Source organism: Littorina saxatilis, unplaced genomic scaffold (genome assembly GCF_037325665.1).
Source record: "Littorina saxatilis isolate snail1 unplaced genomic scaffold, US_GU_Lsax_2.0 scaffold_844, whole genome shotgun sequence".
NCBI lineage: Eukaryota > Metazoa > Mollusca > Gastropoda > Littorinimorpha > Littorinidae > Littorina > Littorina saxatilis.
The window spans coordinates 654-23,697 of record NW_027127298.1 but is presented as its reverse complement, the minus strand read 5'-3'; the positions used below and the strand labels follow the sequence as shown (position 1 = coordinate 23,697).

The 23,044-nt window shown below is 41.1% G+C and overlaps 2 long non-coding RNA genes across 2 annotated transcripts; one reads left to right on the top strand and one right to left on the bottom strand.

The window, feature by feature from the left end:
* Window positions 1-2,917: 2,917 nt before the first annotated feature.
* On the bottom strand, window positions 2,918-3,984 carry LOC138955765 (uncharacterized). The gene is made up of 2 exons (XR_011452361.1): window positions 3,703-3,984; window positions 2,918-3,303 (listed from the first exon to the last, which is right to left on the bottom strand). It is a non-coding gene; the product is annotated as an uncharacterized lncRNA (long non-coding RNA).
* Window positions 3,985-7,797: 3,813 nt separating this feature from the next.
* LOC138955763 (uncharacterized) lies at window positions 7,798-15,777 on the top strand. The gene is made up of 3 exons (XR_011452360.1): window positions 7,798-8,318; window positions 9,507-9,561; window positions 15,640-15,777. It is a non-coding gene; the product is annotated as an uncharacterized lncRNA (long non-coding RNA).
* Window positions 15,778-23,044: the final 7,267 nt, after the last annotated feature.

Below are 23,044 nucleotides of genomic sequence, written 5' to 3'. Positions count from 1 at the left end.
TGTCTCAAGCTGGTTTTACATGCGTTTTTCTTTAATTTGTAACAGTGTCCTCTAGTACCAGATTGCTGATTGAGTTCGAGAGGATTCTTGCAGTTATACACACCGTGCATGAACTTGTACACTTCTATCATATCACCTCTTACTCTTCTGTAACACATACTAGGTATCTTCATGACTTTGAGACGCTCCTCATACTCTAGGTCCTTCAAACCCGGTACACACTTTGTTGCTCTACGTAGCACACCCTCAATAAGCTTTTTGTCCTTTTCCAAGCGTGGACTCCAGGCACAGTTTGCGAATTCCAGATGAGGCCTCACCAGAGCTATGAACAACATTCTCATTGATTCTTGGTCAAGGTACTCGTACGACCTTCTCACAAGTCCTATACTGTTCAAAAAAAGAAACGCATAGCTTGTAATATTTGGTTAATTTAGTTATATGGCTACAAGGATATCCACCAAACTGCAGAAAATGTTTATCTGGTCGTCGACCTTTCGTCCATTGCCACAAGTGAGCTCTGCACGTGACGCATGCGTTATCAGTGGCTACAATGTCAAAATTGCTCATTTGGCATGACCACTCGTCATGCTTCAGAGTAATCTCGTGAAACTCGGGGAATATTGAGCTCTCACCATGTCTTCCAAAACCCATAAAAGCGGATTGTTCGCTACAAAGAAATCAGACGACAATTCAGCGACGAAAGATGGCCCGATTGAGCAGAGAAGACCGCCAAATTGCATTGGGTCGTTTACAAGCAGGCCAAAGTCAAAGTGCAATCGCCAGGCACTTCCACGTGTCCCAGAGCACCATCAGTAGACTGTGGGTCAGGTTTCAAGCCACTGGCTCCGTTGCTGACTTGCCACGAGCGGGAAGACCAAGGGCGACAACTGCTGCTCACGACCGCTTCATACGGCTCCGCCACCTCCGGAATCGTTTCCTGTCGGCCTCATCTTCTGTCCAGGCTCTCCCCGGACCACACCGATTATCGGACCAGACCGTGCGGAACCGCCTGCATGAAGCTGGTTTGAGAGCTCGCAGACCCCACAGAGGAGCTGTCCTCACCCGCCGCCATCGCCAGAACTGAGTGCAGTGGGGCAACCAGCACCTTCGCTGGACCGTCCGGAATCACTGGAGACACGTGTGGTTCAGCGACGAGTCCTACTTCCTGCTCCAGCGACATGATGGTCGGAGGAGGGTCTACCGGAGAGTAAACGAACGTTACGCGCCCAACTGTGTGGATGAGGCACCCGTTCATGGTGGTGGAGGCGTCATGGTGTGGGGGGCGATCAATACCGCTGGAAGGAGCACCCTGGTGCACGTCCAAGGGCGCATAACTGCCCAGCGATACGTGGAGAAAATTCTGCGCCCACACGCCCTTCCTCTTCTGGCTGACCAGGATGCCATATTCCAGCAGGACAACGCTCGCCCGCACACAGCACGACTCACCACCCAGTTCCTCACCGACCACCATGTCCAGGTGCTTCCCTGGCCATCCATGTCGCCAGACATGAACCCGATAGAACACCTCTGGGATGAATTGGACAGACGTGTGCGCAGGCGAGAAGAAGCGCCGGCAAATCACCGCGATCTATTGCAGGCACTTCAGGAGGAGTGGGACACCATCCCACAGCAAGATATCCGGCATCTGATCCAGTCCATGCCCAGAAGGTGCCGGGCAGTTGTTGCTGCTCAAGGCAGTCACACCCCCTACTGACTTGACAGCCTCGGCACCCAATCGTATTGATTGACTGATTGATTTGAAGATGCAAATGAACTGTGTGTGCATTCAACTGTGTCCATACCAAATTTCAAACAAATAATCTAAATATTGGATTTTCTGTTAATTTTTTCGAAAAATAAAACAAATTTGGCAAGTAGCAACTATGCGTTTCTTTTTTTGAACAGTATAGAATCTTATTTGCTTTATTTGCTTGGGTCTCTACATGCTTGGAGAATTTGAGTTCATTGTCTATATGCACACCAAGATCTCTTTCCACACTTGAACTACCCAGGTCCACTCTCCCATCACCTCCAGCCGTTTTCATACTATACACATGTTTCACGTTTTTCTGTCCCAACTGTAGCACCTGACATTTATCCGCATTAAATTTCATTTGCCATTTATCAGCCCATGCTGTGAGGTTATCCAGGTCACTTTGCAACTTCGCGAAGTCATCGACAGTGTCCACTGATCGGTAAATTTTCGTATCATCGGCGTACATGCTACATAACCGCCCTGATATGGCCCTTCGTGGTCGGCTGGGCGTTAAGCAAACAAACAAACATGCTACATAGACTCTCCACTACTTCTGGGAGGTCGTTTATGAACACAACGAACAAAACTGGACCCAAAACACTGCCCTGAGGCACTCCGCTTGTCACTTCCACCCAGTCGGATAGGGTACCGTTTACTTTTACTCTTTGGCGACGGTCTTTTAAAAAGCTGCCGATCCAATCATTGACCTCATCAGTGACACCATACGATTTGAGCTTTGCGAGGAGGCGTTCGTGACACACCGTATCAAATGCCTTAGAAAAATCCAGGTATATCGCATCCACCGGCTTTCCATTGTCTAGGCTATTTGTCCAGTCATCAAGGACTCCGAGCAGATTTGTTACACATGATCTTTTTGACACAAATCCATGCTGACACTCTATTAACAGACCATTACTCTCCATATGCTCAAACAGTGAGTCTCTTACAACTTTTTCCATTGTCTTGCATGTTATACTTGTCAGAGATACTGGTCGGTAATTTCCAGGCTTGGACTTGTCACCCTTCTGTAACCGTCTCGCACTCATGCAGACAAGGCGGTGTGATGATAGTCCGACTTCGCTTTTTATTCACCATAAGGCATAAAGAATCACATGGAAAAAACCCTGAAACACATGTAAATAAAATAATGTAAACGTGGTGTTCCAGTACAATAAAGTTCTAAGATTGTAAATCAATAAATAATTAAATAGTTTACCTCATTTGATTCACATTAACATTAAAACAAATTACAGCTCTCACAAGTAAATGAAGTATGACATATATATACATCAAATATTCCATTTGGTTCAGCAACATTGCTTCACCGAGACATCGATACAAAACGGCATACACGTAAATATTATATGTATACAATGCAACCAATTTACAACATCAACATGTGAATCTGACATGCTGAGAATAATTTAACATGAACTCCATTCTTATATAAAGAATGTCACTCCGCAATAATAAATATCGCATACCTCAAAAATACTGTAGTTGTAGTTATGAGGGTTTCTCACTCCTCAGTCTGGCCAGGGTATAACCTACAACTACAAGCATTACACCAATTATTACTATGTGCACATTATATATGTAGACAATGAAAATAAATATCAAACTCAGGTATTACACAAGCCAACTCTTTGTTTCCAATAATAAAAATACATCATGTGCCTTCTTTCAGTAGCAATTGAGACTGACATTTCCCTAGACACATTATTCAGAAAGTAACTTATGAACAACATGAACGCCATCAAAAATAAAGAAGCTGGCTCCAAACTAGTTTATGTTCACATTCCAAAGCATTCAAACTGAACTAACTAAACAGTAAACTGGCATACAGTTATAATAAAACAATTTCATTCAACAGTCCTGTCATTCAATTCATTTAAGTCAATCTATTTACTAAAATAAAGCATTCATACTAGCATGATCTCACTTACCAAAACAGCAAAAGGAGTCTTGTACAGACAGGTTCAGGTGGTAACAATGCAATGACACTGACAGGTGTCAGCATACCAAAAAATGCAGTGAGCTTAGTTCACTCAAAAAAAGTAGTCTTCCAAGCCAACATTGGCAACTAAACTGCCAATGAGAGTACAGTTTGCATAAGCCAATGAAAACTTGCCATACAAACAATAGGCACTTCAATGAAGCATATTTTAACAAATAATAAGCAGGCAACTGATTCCTGCACAGGCACATGAAAAGATTATTCTTTTAAAGGACACAAACAAATGAAGTTATAACTATAAGTCAAAATATACTGCCTGCCACACTTCTTAAACAGCGGTGTCACATTTGCATCCCTCCATTGTCTTGGTAACACACCTTCACACAAAGATGTCCTAAACACAGTAGCCAGTGGCTCAGCCAACTCATCTGCCAATTCTCTCAGAATTCTAGGGTGCACATTATCGGGACCTGGTGATTTGGACACATTGATAGACTTTAACAGTTTGGGAACACACTTCGTTTTGATATCAATACCGTGCTTAAGGTTGAGTTTAAACACACACACACACAAACACAAACGCACACACACATACACCACGACCCTCGTCTCGATTCCCCCCTCTACGTTAAAACATTTAGTCAAAACTTGACTAAATGTAAAAACATGAATAAAATAGGTAGTAAAAAACAAGGATTTCGCGGGTGAGGCAACCAAAGCGCTTGACGCACGTGCTGCAGCGGCTGGCAACGCCGCACTGAGTACACAATCTAGTATCCACAGATGTCTCGCAGGTAACACATCCCAACACGTCGAATTTGCTATAGTCAATGTCTGCGTAAGCGTCCATCAGTTTTTCACTGAAGTACACCTTTGAGTAGCCATAGGCGGCTTTTCTGTTGTCAGAGTAGCGCCTCTTTAAAAGTGAGCTGAGAAGAGAAACCTTGTACGACATTTTGTACCTCCCGGGGTCGACCACCCTGGCTTGTCTCGGGGTAAATGATGCGGTTGACCTGGTCGATGGTGCTGTCATCTACTTTGCCTGAGGTGCTGTATTGACTTAGCCTGTGGTACTGTTTTGACATAGCCTGTGGTGCCGTTTTGACATAGCTTGCGGTGCTGTATTGACATAGCCTGTGGTGCTGTATTGACATAGCCTGTGGTGCTGTATTGACATAGCCTGTGGTGGTGTTTTGACATAGCCTGTGGTGCTGTATTGACATAGCCTGTGGTGGTGTTTTGACATAGCCTGTGTTGCTGTATTGACATAGCCTGTGGTGCTGTTTTGACATAACCTGTGATGCTGTTTTGACATAGCCTGTGGTGGTGTTTTGACATAGCCTGTGGTGCTGTATTGACATAGCCTGTGGTGCTGTATTGACATAGCCTGTGGTGCTGTTTTGACATAGCCTGTGATGCTGTTTTGACATAGCCTGGGGCGCTGTTTTGACATAGCCTGTGGTGCTGTTTTGACATAGCCTGTGATGCTGTTTTGACATAGCCTGTGGTGCTGTTTTGACATAGCCTGTGATGCTGTTTTGACATAGCCTGTGATGCTGTTTTGACATAGCCTGTGGTGCTGTATTGACTTAGCCTGTGGTGCTGTATTGACATAGCCTGTGATGCTGTATTGACATAGCCTGTGATGCTGTATTGACATAGCCTGTGTTGCTGTATTGACATAGCCTGTGATGCTGTTTTGACATAGCCTGTGATGCTGTCTACAGAAGATGCGGTTGAATATGTTTGGCGCCTCTGCGAATGGGTATTAATGGTGGTGTGGGTACACAGGTAAGATCGTTGGAGTCGTCGCCGCAGTCTTCTTCTTCAGCCTCGAGAGCCGAACTAGACTCGCTGCAATATTGTTCCATCATATTCTGGGCTTCTTCCCTTTCTTCCCAGACTCGGAAAATATCAGCAAACTCTTCCCTCACGGTAGAATACAACACACCGTCGGGCAACACAACAGAGTCCTCGCGCCTTGTAGGGTTTTGCCTGAGTTTCTCGCGATAGTGGCCCAGAACATCGTCAGAACACGGCGTAGAAGATGCCATCAAGTAGGTGGGTGTACATGGTAGCCAGTTGTTTCGGCCCAAAGACGTTTCGGCCCAAGTCGTTTAGGCCCAAATGGTCGTTTTGGCCCAATTGTCATTTCGGCCCTCATTTACAAATTTTGTTTTTTCTTACAAACTCATTTACAAATTGTGTTTTTTTTCTTACAAAATTTGTTCCCATTCGCATTCGCGATTTTGCTGTTGTGATTGGAAGACAACCCATACCGGCCGGGTGAACTCGTTGAACCCCATGCAGTTTCCTGTTCCGGCGTCTCCGGTCTGCAAGGACTACTTCTCTCAGGACATGCAGACCAAAATTCAGGCCTCTGATCTCAGAGGCCATTGCTTTGTTCAATTGTATGACTTCCTACTGCCAAAATAGTTTGTATTTTGTTGTTTTTGTCCGTAATTCTGTTAAAGAAGATATAGAGTGAACATAAAAATGCTATTTTATGAGTTTTGAGATGAATTTTTTTTGCTGAGAGTGAGAGTTTAGAACAAGAAGAGGTAAGACTACTTGGCCCTTTTTGAGTCACTTGAGAAAAAGTGACTCTATGTAATCGGTCAGTGTTAGTCTGTCCGGCCGGCCGGCCGGCCGGCCGGCCGGCCGTCCGTAGACACCACCTTAACGTTGGACTTTTCTCGGAAACTATCAAAGCGATCGGGCTCATATTTTGTTTAGTCGTGACCTCCAATGACCTCTACACTTTAACGATGGTTTCGTTGACCTTTGACCTTTTTCAAGGTCACAGGTCAGCGTCAAAGGAAAAATTAGACATTTTATATCTTTGACAAAGTTCATCGGATGTGATTGAAACTTTGTAGGATTATTCTTTACATCAAAGTATTTACATCTGTAGCCTTTTACGAACGTTATCAGAAAAACAAGGGAGATAACTAGCCTTTTCTGTTCGGCAACACACAACTTAACGTTGGGCTTTTCTCGGAAACTATAAAAGTGACCGGGCTCAAATTTTATGTGAACGTGACTCCCAGTGACCTCTACACTTTGACGTCTGCTTTGGTGACCTTTGACCTTTTTCAAGGTCACAGGTATGTCTTGAAGGAAAAAAATTGAAATATCATATCTCTGAAACTATTCATCGGATTTGATTCAAACTTTATAGGATTATTCTTTACATCAGGTATGCATTGTGTTGTGAATAGCAATTTCTTCCTGTCCATCTGATGCCTCATATAATATTCAGAACTGCGAAAGTGACTCGATCGAGCGTTTGCTCTTCTTGTTATGTGTTGTTATTACTATCTAAAAGGATAGTAAGTACTGTGTGTTTGTTTTGATTAATCCCATTGCTTCTAGAGTGAGTTAAGTTTTTGCAGAAATTGTGAGGTAGCATGAGCATTACCAGAACGGAGAGTCTCTCTCAATCAAAACAAGAAGAGCAAACGCTCGATCGAGTCACTTTCGCAGTTCTGAATATTATGACCTTGAAAAAGGTCAAAGGTCACCAAAGCAGACGTCAAAGTGTAGAGGTCACTGGGAGTCACGTTCACATAAAATTTGAGCCCGGTCACTTTTATAGTTTCCGAGAAAAGCCCAACGTTAAGTTGTGTGTTGCCGAACAGAAAAGGCTAGTTATCTCCCTTGTTTTTCTGATAACGTTCGTAAAAGGCTACAGATGTAAATACTTTGATGTAAAGAATAATCCTACAAAGTTTCAATCACATCCGATGAACTTTGTCAAAGATATAAAATGTCTAATTTTTCCTTTGACGCTGACCTGTGACCTTGAAAAAGGTCAAAGGTCAACGAAACCATCGTTAAAGTGTAGAGGTCATTGGAGGTCACGACTAAACAAAATATGAGCCCGATCGCTTTGATAGTTTCCGAGAAAAGTCCAACGTTAAGGTGGTGTCTACGGACGGCCGGACGGCCGGCCGGCCGGCCGGCCGGACAGACTAACACTGACCGATTACATAGTCACTTTTTCTCAAGTGACTCAATAAAACAATAATTATTAGTCTTAAAATCAATCAATTAATAATTTTAGCTTGCAACACTTAAAGGTGGTCGTCTACATTTTGACTTTTTTCCAATAATCTTATGGTTAGATTTCGCTAAAAAGTTATTTCAGATGATGAATGAACCATGGGGCAAAAAGTTACAGAATTTTTTTTATATGTAAACAAAGTTTTTATTTTTTGGGAGCGTGACTCACGCTTCCAATGTTTACTTTTCTGTTTTCTGAGACCATGTGCTTTACCTAAAAATATCGACCAATCAAATTATTAGCGGCGCATGCGCAAAGAGTCATTTACGGTCCAAAGATGTCTGCCATCTTGCGCCAGTTACGTAAAAAGCAAAATTGTGATCGATCAGGGCGGCATAGGTCTGAATGTGTACATTTGGGGGACCAGAAACAACCCTGAGATGCAGCGAAGTTGGAATTAGGCGCCAAATTCAACCGGCAAGTGGCAAAAATACTATGATGCTCATTGAAAGTTACGTCGGGGGTGTGTTCAAAGTACTTTTGGCAAAATCGCAAGCAGGAGTTTTTCCTGTGGAAGACTGAGCATGCTGAAACGGAATGTAAGTATGCTTTTTGACATTACACCCAACCTTTACTTTGATCTTCCATTAACTTTACTTGTATATATTTGAATTCAATTTTCAAACCTAGTTATTACGTTTCACAGTTCTGAAACAAAGCTTGTACGTGTACATTACCATTTCACTGTAGGCTGAAAGGGCGCGTCCGAACATTTCATATTCAAAGGCGGTTTGAAATGGTAAACCGGGCTTACTTTTAGATCTGGTTTTTACATTATGTATTCCTCTACACGTTTTCCTTTTCTCAGCTAGTGTCGTGTCGTGGTGTGTGTCGTGGGAAAGGGAGGGGGGAGGGGAGTTGCATTCTCAGTGGCCCGGCGATTCTACTTCGGACAGATCAAGCTCATCCAGATGAATAGAACTAAAATGTCACATTTGTTTTAGAATCTATAGATCTGTTCTTAGTTTTTACGGTGTGGCTTCAGCTACATTCCGTCTGCGTGTGCCTTACACGAACGACTGTTGGAAAAAAAAAGATTCTGTTCAGAGATTCATATGATACTATTCAGTTTTTAACCACCACGTTTTTACATTGTGTGATTAAAGGCAGAGTAAGCCTCCCGTAAACCATCACAGATACGGTCAGGCTTTTACACACAGTACAAACACCATTTCATTTAAACACTCACCAATTGAGAACATCCAAGGTGCCCTCCGTAAAGAGCGAACAATTTTCAAAGAATTTATTTTTGCGTGGTTTATCTTACCCCTGAGCCATCGTGAACCCGTGTGATCCAGTTTTCCCTTTTCACAATGCAGTCGTCATAGTTGGTTATTTGAATGCGACTCGACGTGAGCTTATCTACAATAGCACGTTTTTTTTATGCACGAAACAACGGCTGTGGTTCACAAGAACTCTAGCGATGGCTTTTGACTGTTGAGAGGAACGGCGATTTGCACTGATAAACCGGCCGTCGTCTGCTACGACCCTTGCGTGACCCTGCTTCCGGGCTTTTCTTTTTTTAAACTTTCACAACTTCGAATTGTTCTGATCTTGTCTTGATGAAAAACGAATTCTTTTATGATTAAAGAATGTTTGTGTAACAAGCTGTCAATTTATTATTTAGATTTTAAAAGTTAGGTCTAGCGCAAAAACGATATGTCTGTCTGTGCCCTGTGACTTCAACATAAAGTGTGTGTATTCAACAGTAACGTTGCACATTGCAGATCTGTGCGCCAGGAATGTGGACAAGAAAGCCGCAGTTTGAGCAAAGATCCAACGGTAAGCTATTTTATTCGAAAGCTGTTTTATTCGAAGACAGCGAGTCCGTTTGTAAGCAAGCTTTTATGATGTTCCTGCATACAACCTTCATCGATGCTACAGGGATACGTGTTTTAAGTTTTTAACATTGAAACTGTGTGTACGTGTACGTGTGTGTGTGTGGGTGGGAGAGAGAGAGAGAGAGAGAGAGAGAGAGAGAGAGAGAGAGACTGTGTGTGTGTGTGTGTGTGCGTGTGTGTGTTCGCTCTGAAAAAACGAGAACACGCAAAAATAAACATCGTATTTGGTCAAGGTATCAGAAATATTTAGTATATGCAGCTAGCTGCATATTTTGCTGATGGTGAAGGGTAACATTTTGTTTTTCTCATAGCCTTTATTCATCAAGCTGACAGTGACAACATAATTAGGCAACACAGACAAATTAAATAGCATATCCACAATTACTATAACAACAAATGCAAGCGGACCAATAGTTGCAACAAACTTCAGGCTAAATAACATCAAAAAGAAAGGACCAGGGGAAAAAGAGAGATCACACGTATCTAAGAAAACAACGGTAACCATTTGTATGTCCGAATGTATCATTAAAACCACAATATCCACATCTTGCCTGTTCTTAGTGTCATGCAATCATGAGTAGCAAGTGGTGTAAAAATTGAGAGACACAGAAAGGCACAGTCGTTCCCATGAAAACTTTTGGCTCACCATCTCAGATTTAGACAAGATTGTACATGAACAAAGACTTAGATTCGACAACCTGGCTGCTTCATGCGCAAAGTGATAATTTATTTTGATGTGTTATCATCACAGATTCCTGCTTGTGTTCGTTCACAAATCAGTCAACAAAAAACAATCACAAACTGCACCCAGGCTGATTAGTTGATGTGTTTAGCGATGGTCTTTTCAGGCCTGGTCTGTTCTGAGACTGTAAATCGAATAGTTTACTCGGGAAGGACTGAACCTTTCACATCAATATTCAACAAAAACCAACAAAACGTTTGAATAACACATACGAGAAGAGGGGAAAAATGAATTTGTGTGCTTTTGTTATCAGGGGAGGGAACCATCTAATCCGAGCAAAATTACCTCCCTTGATTTTTCTTACGTGATACATGTGCAAAGTGAATAAAAAGTGCATCAGTCACAAACAAATACAACTATTTAGCAGGATCAATTAGTACACTTGATGCATATATGAATGTTGATCTATTCAGAATAATAAATAATGTCCCGGCTGATTCTCCCTGCTAAATTATCATTGATATCCCGTCGCGATATAACCTTCGTGGTTGAAAACGACGTTAAACACCAAATAAAGAAAGATCATTGATATTTGTGTTCCCTATGCACAGCGTTTGTTTTTTGGTTGTTGTTGTTTTGGTTCATGTAACGTTTCAGGCGTATTCTCAATACATTTAGAGAACTGTTATGGAAGCCTGAAGATCAAAGACAAAAATGTAATTACCGTAAAATGTAAAAAAGAAAACGTTTTTTCCAATAGCTCCTGCCATTCTGATTGTGGACTTAAGAAGACAAATATACCTGCAGCCCGATTACTTGAAATGTGGCATCGGTATTAAGTGTGTGTGTGTGTGTGTGTGTGGTGTGTGTGTGTGTGTGTTTTGATGCAGCTGCAGAAGTGAAGGAGCAATGGTTAAGAGTGAGGGGGTAGGTATGCAATATACAAGTGGGTAGATTTGTGAACCATCTGTGTGCCCGCTAGGTGGAAGACGTCCATGGCATCCATATAAGAATACATCGCTGCTCTGCCGATTCAGGATGAAGTCATATTCAAGCCATTGTCCTGCAAGAAAAAAACACGTCATTTTTAGTCCATATATATTTCCGTGACTGAGCTTTGGTTTAATCATCGGCCTGATAATGATGACCTAGAAGCAATAGATTTGTTATAAAAAAACAATTGAAAAAAAAGTAAATTAATTCTTTCATTCTTGTATTTATCAATGTATTTATTCTTTTCTTCTTTTTTTGACTCACATGCGAAGCAAAAGTGAGTCTATGTACTCACCCGAGTCGTCCGTCCGTCCGGACGTCCGTCCGGAAAACTTTAACGTTGGATATTTCTTGGACACTATTCAGTCTATCAGTACCAAATTTGGCAAGATGGTGTATGATGACAAGGCCCCAAAAAACATACATAGCATCTTGACCTTGCTTCAAGGTCAAGGTTGCAGGGGCCATACATGTTGCCTAAAAAACAGCTATTTTTCACATTTTTCCCATTTTCTCTGAAGTTTTTGAGATTCAATACCTCACCTATATATGATATATAGGGCAAAGTAAGCCCCATCTTTTGATACCAGTTTGGTTTACCTTGCTTCAAGGTCAAGGTCACAGGAGCTCTTCAAAGTTGGATTGTATACATATTTTGAAGTGACCTTGACCCTGAACTATGGAAGATAACTGTTTCAAACTTAAAAGTTATGTGGGGCACATGTTATGCTTTCATCATGAGACACATTTGGTCACATATGATCAAGGTCAAGGTCACTTTGACCCTTATGAAATGTGACCAAAATAAGGTAGTGAACCACTAAAAGTGACCATATCTCATGGTAGAAAGAGCCAATAAGCACCATTGTACTTCCTATGTCTTGAATTAACAGCTTTGTGTTGCATGTCCTTGGATGACCTTGACCTTGGGTCAAGGTCACATGTATTTTGGTAGGAAAAATGTGTAAAGCAGTTCTTAGTGTATGTCATTGCTAGGTTTAGTTATTTGACCTTGACCCTGAAGGTCAAGGTCATGTAAAGGTCAAGCATGTGAGTCGTATGGGCTTTGCCCTTCTTGTTTTCTTGGGTGGTGGTGGAGGTTGGGAGGGGTGTGTGTGTGTGTTGTAATTATTTGTTTTCAAACCCTTCAGACAGATACTGATGCGCCGGAGACATAGAATTTTTCGGGAATGCATAATCTTGCGATCAGATGTGTAAGATGGTGATTGTTCTACACTACTCGTCATAAAACAAGAAGGGCACAGCCCATACGACTCACATGCTTGACCTTGACATGACCTTGACCTTCAGGGTCAAGGTCAAATAACTAAACCTAGCAATGTCATCATACACTAAGAACTGCTTTACACATTTTTCCTACCAAAATACATGTGACCTTGACCCAAGGTCAAGGTCATCCAAGGTCATGCAACACAAAGCTGTTAATTCAAGACATAGGAAGTACAATGGTGCTTATTGGCTCTTTCTACCATGAGATATGGTCACTTTTAGTGGTTCACTACCTTATTTTGGTCACATTTCATAAGGGTCAAAGTGACCTTGACCTTGATCATACGTGACCAAATGTGTCTCATGATGAAAGCATAACATGTGCCCCACATAATTTTTAAGTTTGAAACAGTTATCTTCCATAGTTCAGGGTCAAGGTCACTTCAAAATATGTATACAATCCAACTTTGAAGAGCTCCTGTGACCTTGACCTTGAAGCAAGGTAAACCAAACTGGTATCAAAAGATGGGGCTTACTTTGCCCTATATATCATATATAGGTGAGGTATTCAATCTCAAAACCTTCAGAGAAAATGGGAAAAATGTGAAAAATAGCTGTTTTTTAGACAACATTTATGGCCCCTGCGACCTTGACCTTGAAGCAAGGTCAAGATGCTATGTATGTTTTTTGGGGCCTTGTCATCATACACCATCTTGCCAAATTTGGTACTGATAGACTGAATAGTGTCCAAGAAATATCCAACGTTAAAGTTTTCCGGACGGCCGGACGGACGGACGGACGGACGGACGGACGACTCGGGTGAGTACATAGACTCACTTTTGCTTCGCATGTGAGTCAAAAACCTTTACAGATGCGTTTGAGGGCAGGTCTTTATGATGAGGCCGTTTATCGTAAAACCAATTATATGACTGGAAAGGCCTTTTATGCCCCTAACTTATTCAGAAAACAGATTGAGTTTACATGACGTAGTGTCGATACAGTGAAACCTACAACACACACACACACCCAAATCAAATTCGCAAAATGAAGGTTCCCGCGTTAAAATTTACAACAAATCAGAACTGCTAAAACAAAACATGTTTAGCATGTTCTTAGACAAAACAATCAAATTTGCATTCAAATCAGTAAGTTATCTTTATGATGAGGCCGTTTATCGTAAAACCAATTATATGACTGGAAAGGCCTTTTATGCCCCTAACTTATTCAGAAAACAGATTGAGTTTACATGACGTAGTGTCGATACAGTGAAACCTACAACACACACACACACCCAAATCAAATTCGCAAAATGAAGGTTCCCGCGTTAAAATTGACAACAAATCAGAACTGCTAAAACAAAACATGTTTAGCATGTTCTTAGACAAAACAATCAAATTTGCATTCAAATCAGTAAGTTTTGTTCACATATCTTGTCTAACATGGACGCTATGGCATGCTGAGCGGTGTAGGTGTCAATCCTCTCAGCAGGCATAAAAGGCAGTTTTTGAAGACGTTTTAGCGGGTAATGAGCCAAAAAATGGTACATTTGAGTAACTCGCTAACGCATTGCCTTCAAACTTTCGGAAAGTTGTGCTAACACATGTTGTAAAGTACTTTCGGAATTTCAAGTAATTTGAGACATTAGGTCTGCTGTTATTTGTCATGTCAGAAACAGTTCTTAAATTGACGATAGGTTTTTGCTGAATCATTGAACAAATTTTATTTGTTGAAATCTTCAAGAACAATGACAGATGCGCCACATACTCAAATTTCATGTACATATTTTATCAGACATGGGTGGTATGAGGATTTCAACGCGAAAGTAGTTTTTTAAAGTTGACTCATTCAGAGCGCTGAGCGCAAATGTCGGCCTACGCATAGCAAAGCTCACTGCCGACACGCTTAACTGATCAATGGCTCTTGAAAAAGCATTTTCCAAAAATGTGTGTGTGCGTTTAAACAAGTGCGCTTTGAACAGCCATTGGTGAAACTGTATTAAATTTAAGGGTAAAATGAAGCTTTTCATTTTTCTAAATGCATGCTAATTCTATTTTTTTCTTCTGTTCAATCGGACAGGGTAGATCCTTATTTTTAAAACTCTTTTTGGGATGTCGCATAACAGCAGAACTAATACCTCACATGACTTGAGATTTCGTGTGTACTTTACGACATGTGTTAACACAAATCTCCGAAAGTTTGAAGGCAATGCGTTTGCGAGTTACTCAAATGTACCATTCTTTGTCTTATTACCCGCTAAAATGGCTTCAAAAACTGCCTTTTATGCCTGCTGAGAGTATTGACACCTACACCGCTCAGCCTGCCATATATGCATAGCGTCCATGTTAGACAAGATATGTGAACAACACATACTGATTTAGATGCAGATTTGATTGTGTGAGCAAGAGTGACCCTGTTTGTTGTTTTATTATCTCAAATTGAAGAACAACTTTTGCCCACTCAAATTGATTTGGTTCAGCTGTTGTGCCTAGCAGTGTTGTTTTTCCATTTTGAAGAAGACTGGGTGACAGGGTGACCCCCCAAAAATGCAACCCTCAAAAATGCTAATAACTTCTGCATCTGTTGACCGAATCACATTATATTTGGGGGACATAAACTTCAGCTACCGTGACACTTTCACAAAGGGGCAATTTTGTAGATCAAATGGTCAGACTTTTGTGCTATTTCAAAAAAAGTTGCCAAGATGTGGAAGGGACAATGGATAGGCTGAAGTTTATGTCCCCCAAATATAAAGTGATTCGGTCAACAGATGTAAAGTTATTCGCATTTTTGAGGGTTGCATTTTTTTAAGGTCACCCTGTAGTTGCCAAAAAATCAGCCTGACTGGGCCATTTCTACTGAATTTCCAGGATGTTGTTATAACATTTAAAGATTAATAACTGAAACAGGACACATTTCTAAAGATTTCATATAACGATTATCCGCCCTATCCGGACACGCCCATCACTTTTCAGGTTGTTGTTTTTTCATCATAATTTAAATGCATAATTACGGCACATCATAGTCGAGTCATGTATAACGTATGGCGATTAACAGCAGTGTGCTAACATTTTTGAAACTGTTTCAGATTTTTAAGTACTATTTTTGTAATTACAGGTCTTGGTAGTGGTGACAAACACACCTGGAAGGACATGTGGCTGCACTTGAAGTAGGCTCCTCTGGGAAGGATCCTCTGTTAAGGTTGCAGGCCATGCCCAAAACCGGGGATGGGAGCCGCTCAGCAATGGACAGGACCAGCTCCCCCGCGGTCATCTCGTTAATCATGTTCTGACCAACACAGTTAAAAGTCCTATTGTCATGAAATAATGTAATGCATTCAAATTTGTATCCATTTTATCTGTTTTAATAGATGTAGTATTATGAAACAAGTGGCATGTAGATATAATTATAAGCCATGCGCACTTGACCGGCATTCATGAAACTTTGTGGAATTATCATCCCATATCTCAGGCCAATGTACACCAAATTTGAAGTAAGTTGTAGAAGTAATTCATTAGTTATCAGCATATTTTTTTTTTTTTTTTTTGGGGGGGGGGGGTTACTTTGTACATGTTTGTGTGTGTGCTTTATGCATTCAGATGTATACATAATTATGTAAGAGTGTATGCATTAAATAAGTTGGTATATAATTAAAATTCTTTTGTTAATAAATTGTGTCTCGACTGATTGATGGGATTGTCGATTTTGTAAGTATCCATTTAAACAGCAAACGGAAGTATAGTGTGTCACCACTCTCTCTCTCTCTCTCTCTCTCTCTCTCTCTCTCTCTCTCTCATATGCACACACACAAACACACGCACACACACACACACGCATTTACACTACACAGCCCATACTTGAATAACTGAGATTAACATAAGCACTCAAGCAATAACAGAGAGAAGAAATCTTCAAACCATTACATTTGTAACTACACAAACTCACTGTGAGACTAAGAGACTGGATCTTTCTTCCCGATAACTCTTGGCGGCAGCTTCTTGAGTTGCTGTCCGCATGCGGACTCGCTGTGTCCCCGATTGCGCTGACAAACAATGTAACACTGCCGCACCTGCTGGCCCTGCCCTGCCTCTTCTGATCGGTGGAGACGATGCTTAGCTCAGAGTTGAGACATGAGATAAGCGTACTGTGTTCGACCTGAGTATCGAAATGGACAGCTTTTAGTTTTACAGAAAAAAAAAGAAACAACAAAACAAAAGTGTTAAAAGACACAGTCTAAGAAATGGACAAACGGTTATACTTGACAGACATGAATCATAAGTGAATAAAATACGTGGCTTATAGTTATACCTACCATGCAATACAGTACGTTTGGCATTTTTAAGAACTATAAATGCATACATGAATCGTCTAAAACATGATCAGGTATAAGAAAACAAACACGTAAAGATACTCCGATTCACACAATCACTCGTACTACCACGTGAATGTCACACACACGCGCGCACGCACGTACTACGTACACACATGCACACACACAGACGCACACACATCCACAGACATACGCACGCACATTTTACACATACAAACAAACACGCACATTTTACACACATACGGCACACACATAGACATAAGAAATACAAAAATAAAAACCAGCTGCATTCTAAGATTCGACCGGAGAATCTAGATCTCCGATTCAACTGATTCAGTTAGATCTGTAGTTGTTAGTCTTGCAGGAAAATCAATGGCGATTCTGACATCGGTGTTGCGGGTACTAGACTAGTCTACGTAAACTCATTAAAAATGAAAGCACACAAATCAAGGACTCTTGTTGGAAAATACAATTGTTTTTGATTCCGATCCTTATTTTGTAGTGGAAATATTTTGTGTGTGCAGAAATACAAATTTAGATCGATTGCAAGCGTTTTAGATTTCATTGTCAGTGTAGGCTACGTCAGTACGTGTGTCACTGTGTCGGAACTGTGCCTCTCGAAACATTGAGTTAGTGTTAGACCTATGCTTTTGCTTTATTTTTATGATGACTCCTTAATTCCTGAACCGAATCATTAAGCAGAGCCTCTTTGTAAACCGCCATCAAACATAAAGTACCGTAATGTGCAATGCTGTTAGCGTAAAACTGACTTTTGAGAGGTTCCCTGAAATGCGTCAACTCGGCTAAGATTTGATATCTACGAATGACGAACACAGTACGTGAACAGAGCAAACACATTGCTTGAAACTGTTTTGGTGCATTATGAAGCCTTGTTTGCAGCCACTTAAAAGTCTTATACGACAAGAATGTATTGCATAATTGATAAAAAGAACTTACCAGAGAACTTTCGTCAAGGCAGCGGCTGTTCACCGCAAGGAATTCTGGGTGGTTAAGCACTTTGAAAACTTCCGGTTTACATTATGTTCCAAATAAGGATATCCTACTACGATTATGTTCCAAATAAGGATATCCTACTACGATGGAATACATCAATGAATTTTCAAACGGCTACACTTGCTCCGTCCTTTGTGATCGGAGGGGGGTGTTTTTTTGAAAGTGTTAGTGAATGGATTAAACATTATAGCGGTCAAATCTCAATTTCTGTGAGAAAATGTAGACGAGGACCTTTAACAGTTTGTTTTAAAATCATCATTCAAGTAAAGGACTTAAAGAAATAAATGAAACACCAATGGATATCATATTCATAAGTAAGAAAATGAAAAAGAGAGAAAGAAATATGGGGGGAGGGGGGGGGGGGGGGGGGTTGAGCAGTAAAAAGGCTACTATTCAAGAGACGCAAAAAACGTTATGAACATCAATATAATTGTAGAGTTCACTAACTTATAAATGTGTCCTCTGAAAAGCAATACAATGTTAATTTTAGTTGTAATTGTGAAAGATATGTTGAATATTCAAATAATTTGCATCAACTTCAGTGAAAATACTTTGAAAGCCTGCACTATTTTACACACGCAAAAAAATCAAGATACACTGGCCGGGACTTGAACCCAGATAACCAAGCCTTAGGCTTGGGATGTTACCTTACATTACCAGCATGGGGGATTTTTGTGTGTTTATCTTTCCTTTTTTAGTGGGAGGGGGGCGGGGTCAAAAAAGCTTAGGCCTACCCTTTCGCTGGGATCAGATCATTCTAGCTCTTTTCACTGAAGTCTGGAGGAGAACTGCATCCTTCTCGTGGTCTCGTTCCAGATTCTGAAGTCCATGAAGCAGCACATTGGAGAGATGCCTGAAGAGCCTATCGCAAGTAATGTCTATGTCATTGAAACTGGCCAATGTGCACAAGATGCCAGTCAGTCTCTTGCGGCAGCATGCCCGATGACGAGCCTTTTTCACAAAAGAAAGTCCAATCCTCACAAGCTCAAATGTGCAGGCATGTGGTGTCTTCAACTTGCCGAGCTAGACACTTGGTGGATGAAATCCTTGGCCTCACTGGTGACAAAGGGCTCTTCGTCCGTGAACCCAAGCTCCTCTTCACACTTGCTTTCCAGCAAGCCTGCAACATAAGCTGCACTGCTCTCCTCACTTGCTGTCAGTGTCACGTCTGCTATACAGATCTCCATGGAGGCTGCATCCTCAAAGTCAACACTAATACCTAGGCAGGTGTGCTCTTTTGGCGCAGACTCAACCTCGATAGACTCCAGGAAAGAAGCTGCATGTTTGGCGAGTCGTTTTTGGCTGGCAGAAAATACATCTCTAGATGTCATGAAGCAGTTTGCCCCGGTTGTCTGTCGATAGACTCCAAATTCACCTTCGAGTCTGTCACTTTGAATTTCTCTCAAAACAACATAGTCAAATCCGGCAGTAGTAAGCAGATACTGGCAAACAGCTTTCAGACCTTCCATGGTTTGAACCAAAGCCTTCCTGGTGTCATGAGTAAGGCATTTTATCCGTGATGCTCCCTGCCCTGACTCTGCCTGCTTGAAAATCATCAAGAAAGTATCCAGGGAAGTTGAAGCTTTTTCTTGGACAGCACGATGTGGGTCATTCAGACGCTGATCTTGTCCTTTTCCAGATACATTGACAGTTTTCCACCAGTTGAGGACTGTTTCAATGAAGCTAGCCGTCTGACTGCATCCTCTCAACCTCAGTGCGGCAACCACTTTGTCATTGAAAACTCTCAAAACATGTTTCACATTTTGAAGTTGAAGCTTTGAAGGACAAACAGCAGACTGAGTGAGTGGGCTTGTCTTGAGGATGTTGTCTCTCTCTTCTTTGTACAGCTGCACAACGTCTTCAAAAGATGCAGTTGCATCATCACCAAGCGTTATTTGTTTGGTCTTTTCAGTAATCCAATTGTTGCGAACGCACTTGAGGAGATGAACTGTATCAAATAAGAGGAACCAGGTACGCTCTTCACTCAGTGGATGCTTGGCTATGGCAGTTGTCTCTGATTGTCTGTCGAACAGTTTGCAAAAGTGTTGATTGACCTTGTGGTTGTCTGTTATGGACCCTAAAACATGACCACCTGCTTTCTCTACACGACCTGCTGCCTCCATCACAACGCCATACAGTACTGGTAGTCCGCTGTCAGCCTGTGCACGGGTGTCACAGAAATCATGACGCTAGGTCCCCTGTGTAGCGCCTTCATCATTACACAGAGCATGGACGTTGCTTTGCTGTTCTCATCATTTTTTGCCATACCACTCAAAACACCACCAGCAAAAGCAACAGTCGGCCTAATTTTCACTTCGTCGACCAACAAGAACACATTCTTTTGCTGGTCGATCTTAACTTTTTCAAACGTTCCTTTCAACACAGAGTCAGTGTCAACTGATAAAACTACAGTACAGATTGCAGCTTACGCTTACTGGGCAGCACAAGATACTCTCTTAGAAGTTCATAGTTGCAGTGGGGGAACGACTCGATGGCAAAACAATAATCATTGACAGTAGCATTGCCACATCGCCCAGCGTCAACTGAGGACACAGTGAAAAGGCACTTTTTTTTCACTTTGAGTGAAAAATAATTGGCATAATTGATGTTTGTGAGTCACAAATTATGTATCAAATGAATAAAGAAATGATTCAAAAACAAAGTTTACTGTATGAAATTAATAAAAGATGTGTTTTGGAATATTTTGAGTGTGAAAGTGCGTGTTCGTCTTCACTGCCTCTCGCGGCCATTTTCGCGTCACTCTTAGCAGACGACCAGTTCATTTCAAACTGCTGGGAATACCGTAATTTTCATTGGAGGGCTGTGATATTTTGCAACCAATCAGAGAAAGCTTTACATCTTTCCCATACAGAAAACCGCGACCCACCGGAAGCTACATCTCCGTCAGCATGACGGTGAATATTACTCGTGTGAGTTTCACTAAAATTTGGTCTGAAAACTTCCATCGGCATACACGGTTCAAATGCAGTTTGTAAAACATTAACTTCTGTTTCATTTAAGCCAAAAATCAAAAGAATCGAGCGAGAAATGACTTACTCCCAACGATTATGCTGCGCAAAACTGGACCCGAAAAATGCGAAACTCGGCCGATCAAAAGCCTGAAGAGGTTGCGATCTCGGCTCGCTCAAAGCAAAGTGATTTCGAACTAAAATGACCATATCTCGCGAACTACTGCACCGATTTAAATAAAACAAATTGCTATGTGCTCAGAATTTTGATCTCTTTAAAATGGTGTGTTTCTTGTCATTCAACCATTAATTTTAAAATTTCATGTCATTGCCACAGCAATCAGTCTATGTCCCATGTATTTAGCTACTAGCTTTGTCCTCAAATGACGCCCAAAATTTCTCAACTAAAATGACCATATCTTGAGAACTACTGCACCGATTTAAATAAAACAAATTGCTATGTGCTCAGAATTTTCATCTCTTTAAAATGATGTGTTTCTTGTCATTCAACCATTAATTTCAAAATTTCATGTGTCATTGCTATTGACAGAGTACTGCTTCTCAATCAAAAGCTGCAGCTGATGTGTAAGAAATGACAGTTTCTGGGCATTCTTATTGTCTCTACAGCAGTCAGACTCGGACGAATGAGAACGCAAAATATCTACAACTTTTCTGGTCACAGAATCACAGTGGGGTTCAAAGTTGACAGCTATATGAACTGCTTCAAGAAACTGACTGTTTGAATTCATGCCATTATTAGGATGCAGAATTTTCCCTAAGGGCACTCTTATTCCACTCTTAAATGCAATGAGAGTAAGTACACAAGTGAGTGTCGCTTTGTTTTCCACAATGATGGAGACTTCTGATTCGCTAAAATCATCGTTCATGAAGACACACACAAGCCGATCGTTTGTTCTATTGATGATGACATTCGTGTACTTTTTTCTCAATTCTGACTCTGGCCTGAAACTTGAAAAGTCTTTGATAGTATCCTTTTCCCTCCAGAAGGCTAGCTGACGGTCCTCAGCATTCGTTGTACGAGGTGGAGGTTTTGAGGTCGGCAGACATGATTTGAGAACATCAAATTTGGTTGGGGGATCAACAGGCCGTGCTTTTGTTCCAATCCCTTTTGCAGCATAACCTTCTTTCCAATGGCGTTCACAGATGCGATATGTTTCTGGATTGATCACAAAGTGTTCGCGTGGAGGGATTGCTGCAATCCAGCTCTGCCTTTCTAATGAGTCTGCTGGAAGTTTGAACAAACGACACTTGTTTGCTTCATTGTAATTCCCTTTGCAATTCACAACACCACACTTGTTTGAACACCATTTTGAAACATTACAAAAAAAAACTGCCATTTACAGATTAGGAACAGTGTACCGTATCCAAAGAATCAACAAGTCGCGTAAGGCGAAAATACAATATTTAGTCAAGTAGCTGTCGAACTCACAGAATGAAACTGAACGCAATGCAACGCAGCAAGACCATATACTCGTAGTCCACCGCTCACGGCATAGGCAGTGAAATTGACAAGAAGAGCGGGGTAGTAGTTGCGGTAAGAAGGATAGCACGCTTTTCTGTACCTCTCTTTGTTTTAACTTTCTGAGCGTGTTTTTAATCCAAACATATCATATCTATATGTTTTTGGAATCAGGAACCGACAAGGAATAAGATGAAAGTGTTTTTAAATTGATTTGGACAACTTAATTTTGATAATAATTTATATATTTAATTTTCAGAGCTTGTTTTTAATCCGAATATAACATATTTATATGTTTTTGGAATCAGCAAATGATGGAGAATAAGATAAACGTAAATTTGGATCGTTTTATAAATTTTTATTTTTTTTTTACAATTTTCAGATTTTTAATGACCAAAGTCATTAATTAATTTTTAAGCCACCAAGCTGAAATGCAATACCGAAGTCAGGGCTTCGTCGAAGATTACTTGACCAAAATTTCAACCAATTTGGTTGAAAAATGAGGGCGTGACAGTGCCGCCTCAACTTTCACGAAAAGCCGGATATGACGTCATCAAAGACATTTATCAAAAAAATGAAAAAAACGTTTGGGGATTTCATACCCAGGAACTCTCATGTCAAATTTCATAAAGATCGGTCCAGTAGTTTAGTCTGAATCGCTCTACACACACACACACACACACACACACACGCACAGACAGACAAACAGACACACATACACCATACCCT